Here is a 5,037-nt window from a genome sequence, read left to right as displayed (position 1 = left end):
TTACATTTTGCTTAGGGAATTTGCTTATTTACTGTTTGTCTATTTAGAGCCTGATTATAGAACCTATTTGGAGCCAGTCTATTTAGAGTCTGTATATAGAGTCTGGATATAGGGTCTGTATATAAAACCAGTCTATTTAGAGTCTGTATATAGAGTCTGGATATTTAGAGTTGCATATAGAGCCAGCCTATTTAGAGTCTGTATATAGAGTCTGGATATTTAGAGTCTGTTTCCATAGGCTACTTAACAGATGATGCCCGATATAATCTGGCAGATGTCGTCTGTTCAATAGCTCATTTTAAAGGGGAAAGTCTGCTCTTTCAGAGGCCTAGAGTTCTCCAGATCATTTGTATTTTTTTATTCGAGACCAGGTGAGCAAACTTCGGTCTAATAATTGCCCAAATTCTAGCATCCGCCAGAATACTCTATTTTATGCAGTCTGTCCAACAGAGTCTGTCGAATAAGGTCTTGTCAATAGAGTCTGCTGGATAAAGTGTTCTAGAGCAATAATCGACTTCTAGAGCAATAATCGATTTCTAGAGCAATAATCGACTTCTAGAGCAAATATCGAATTCTAGAGCAATAATCGAATTCTAGAGCAATGATCGACTTTTAAAGCAATAATCGTCTCTAGAGCATTAATCGACTCTAGAGATCTCTCTTAAGAACTTTGACACTTGTCAATCTTTTGCTCAAAAAATATCTGCAAGGTCCCGGTATAAATTGCTCGCTAGAGTGCTCTCCACAGCAGAATCTCAGCTACGCTATCGATCGAATAGCAACGCACTGCGAGATTCGAAAGTCGGTTCGAATTAGGCGACGATACTTCGGCAGATGCTGACGAGACAAGAGGTGTCGCGCGTTGCCCAGACAGACGAGCGCTCCTCTCTCGTCGACTTTAAGGCGAGAAGAAGGTTCTTCGACTTGGAGAGCACGCTATACTTCTTCTCCCTTTCTTCCGCTTTCCCGGAGCCACTCCTTTTTATTTCTATAGGCGACGGTGCTTCGTTGAACATGCATAGGGAAAAAAACAAGGGCGGCGCGCCGTCCTCTGAAAGTCGCAAACTATCAAGAAAACCGCCCTCTCTTCCCCTGTTTTCATTGGCGCGAACGTGACTTCGCTCGAATCCCATTGTCGTCGCGACGGGAGTCGGCCGGAGAAGCATTCTTATCGCGCGAATTGTTGGCTAATTGCAAAATTACCGGCGCGAAGAATACATTTATTTAAATTACTAAATACTACGAAAACATTTTCATAATTTTACATAGTTTATAGAACTCTGTTCTTCCATTGTTTGCGATGTCTTTAACATTTTCTCTGTCGTGTCGAATTATGGTATTACAGTCATTGTTGCATTATTTCTTGTGTAATAATTGATAAAGCGTGGCTGATTGTCGGTTAATCGAACGAGGATCGGTTTTCGTTTCACAGGCAAAAGCGAGCTGCAGACGCTCATACGGAATTTAAGCGACCATATCAATCACACTGGTGGTCTGCTGATACGCCAGCTGCGGCGAAAGGATTATCTGAGCATCAAGCGAGAAAAACAATATGACATTGTTACCGCGTACCTACAAGCCCACAGCCGGAAACATAGTGAGTAGAACTTGCCACGTACTCAATACACTGTCGTGTCCATGCTATTTATATTCGTGCTTTTGAACAGCTGTAAATTAATTTGCTGGTGGAATTAATATTTATTTAAATATTTACAATATGTCAGTAACAATTTTAAAAATTGTTGTTACTAATTTTAGGATCATATGGTTTTGGAACAATGTGTATAGTTGCTAGATTCGGTAGACTTAATTATTGAGTAAAATTAAATATTGAGTAGAATTAATAAGTGAGTAAAATTAAATACTGAGTAAAATTAAGTACTGAGTAATATTACTTCTTGAGTAAAATTAATTCCTGAGTAGAATTAAATATTGAGTAATATTAAGTACTGAGTAAAATTAAGTAGTGAGTAATATTAATTCCTGAGTAGAATGAATCACTGAGTAAAATTAAATACCGAGTAAAATTAAATATTGAGTAAAATTAAGTACTGAGTAAAATTAAGTACTGAGTAGAATGAATCACTGAGTAGAATTCAAATTTGGGTAAAATTTTGTACTGAGTGGAATTAATTCTTGAGTAAAATTAAGTTCTAAGTAAAATTACTAATTGAATAAAAATTAATTCCTGAGTGCATTAACACCACCTGAACACTTTCCAAAAATTACTCTCAACATAAAATCCGCCCCAAAAACCCAATAAAGTATTCTATTAAGAAAACAATTGTTCCATCCTGAACCAGGAACATTTTAGTTTATTATAGGAACTCGAGTTTTCTAATTCGTGTGTTCAGGAAGCCTGCGTAGTTTCGCCGTAGTTAACGCCGCGGTTTTTTTTCCGCCTCCCGGTAGCGAGCAGCGCGACGCCGCCGCAATTTGCACTTTACATTTATGCAAACCGCTATGATTAGGACAGCAGGAAGTAGCGTGCAAGAAACAGCGATGTTTTAACCACAGGGCCAGTTGCTCTGAATAAACAATAGGCTCTCTCATAACACCAAGGGGGGGGGGGGGGGAGAGAACGCGGCTTGTCGCCCGTGTTCCGCTCCTCAATGGGACTTCGTGTTTCGTTTTACCCCGAATAAAAACATCGCTCCGGCAAGACGCGATCTTTATGCCGGCACCTTCGTCGTTGAAACAACCGCGTCGATGGCTTTTATAGAACACTGTGGACGTTTGTTAACGATAAAATCATCGAATCAGTCGAAAAGACTGATTTTTTACTTTATTATGGGTCTTGATATTATAGAAATAATTTTAGAGAAATACAATATTTTACAATGAATTTTAATAATGTATATGTTATAAAATATTATAATATATTTTTTCAATGTCATGACGAATATTATATCTTTAGGTCATTTGGAGCAACTTTTTCCTTTGCAAAAATTTTCTATGAGGCATCGTTAAGAAGTTACTGACGAAAAACGAAACGTGCCACGCCCCTATCGTACTTGTTGCGCCCTCTGTCTATAATTGGTCAGTGTTTTTCGTGAATAACTCGTAAACGAGGCTTCGGAGAAAATGTGTGTAAAGGAAAAAGTTGCTTTGAATGATCTGAGGAAACTCTTGTGTTATTAAAATGTGTTATTTTTAATCTATTAAAATTACTAAATGAAACAAAATTATTTTACCTTCTGCCTATTTATTACAGTCGATACTGACAATTTTTATTTTTTATAAAAACGCACAGTCTATCAATAACTGATGCCTATAATGAACAAGCATGACTGAAACTAATTTATTAAATTATTCAACACCCTGCATTATTTTTAAACAATCTAAAAATTGCAATGCGTAAATTAGAAATTTATTTAATGCTAGGTATTACGACTTCTTTAATTGATTCCTCTGGAATACGTTGAAACGAGTTCCGATAAAGTTCCAAAGGTCGCGGAATGGTCGTGGAACGAAGAGATCAGTTTTCTTCGAGGAAAATTCATAAGGACTCCGAAGGAAGATCTCGGTTGTCCTCGAGGGACTTCCGAGGACTTCGCTGGGAACACGATGATCCTTCAACATCTTCCGAGGATAGATCCCTGGTACCATGGATACCTCGCAGAAATTCGTCGAAACTTTGCCGACCCTTCGGAAACTTCGCCGTGGATAGGGGGAGTGTCACGTGTCACGGTTTCACTCTCAAATATTATTTCCCATTTTCTACAACGAAGACATCTTCTCAAATATATTTTTATAGACCTTAATAATTCATTCAATTAATACACCGAGTCTGATAGAGTATAAGAAAGAATATTTATTTGTAAAATTTAAATATCAAAATATTTATTTATTATACAAGCTGCATAATTTTTAAAATGTATATTTTTAAAATCAGCTAAAATGAATAAATATTGAAATTTCAATGTTTAGCATACACGTAAAAGTTTAAAATTAATCAGAAATATTTTTCGTTCGCCAATAATTACTATCGACAACAAAAATTCATCGTTCATATATTTAGCGTCGAAATATAAATTTTATAAATTTCTGAAAAATCTGGCAGCTTCAATAATGAAATATTGACAGCGTTTAAATAATTAAAAAATACTTGAGTGATTGAAAAATCCTTAAAAAATTACAAAATCCTAAAATTTAATTATAAAATTAAAAAATACTATAATATTATTTTTAAGTGCAAGAAATAATTATAAGGAGGCAGTGGATGTTGCTCCTACGTTTCGTAGATGACTTGGACAATATTTGCTTTGTATAAAAACGTCGGAGACACAGCGAAGATTAGGCGAAAGGGTATGGTTTCCGTCGCAGACAACAAGAGCCGGGCACAGCGGGAGATATCGATACGGTCCGGCGACATCGTCGCGGCGACTGCACACACGCGTGGCCCGTGTCCTCACGGACGCTTCCGGAAAACGAAAAAAGGCCTGTTTCACGTGCCAGCGGCTCTCCCGGTGATCAATAATTAGACTTTGCCGCGCGAGTAGCTGAGCCCGTCCACGCATGCCCGGCGTTGACGGGTTGGAAGCGGCGTCCGGCGTTCGCCGCACGGTGTGCCACACCGTCATTGATAAAGTTTTAATGATGTTGCGCCTGCGAAACGGAAATGCGGAACTTTCCTCGGTCTTCGCACTTGGTGGTGGGGACGGTATTTAGCGCGATGAACCCCCCGACGCATCCCGAGACGTTGCGTGACGGGGCGGCGTCCCTCCGCCGAGATATTCAACCCTTTGACAGAAATGAGACGTGTGTGCTACTGCTCCGATTTCCATGCCGCTGAAATATGTTGTAGGGGATGCTATTTCGAAGGTTTTTTTCCTTTGCGAAAATTTCCTGGGGTCTCTGGTTTCTGAGATATTCGCGATAAACTGTGAACCTAACGTGGGCCTAATTTAGACCTAACTTAGACCTAACATAGGCCTAACTTTGACCTATCGTAAATAGTCAGTAATATAATACTTAATATATATTTACGACTAGACTGTGGTATTTATATGACCGTAATTATCATCACAGTTTGAC

Source organism: Augochlora pura, chromosome 11 (assembly GCF_028453695.1).
Source record: "Augochlora pura isolate Apur16 chromosome 11, APUR_v2.2.1, whole genome shotgun sequence".
NCBI lineage: Eukaryota > Metazoa > Arthropoda > Insecta > Hymenoptera > Halictidae > Augochlora > Augochlora pura.
The sequence above is the reverse complement of the archived record's forward strand: the minus strand, read 5'-3'. Positions refer to the sequence as shown.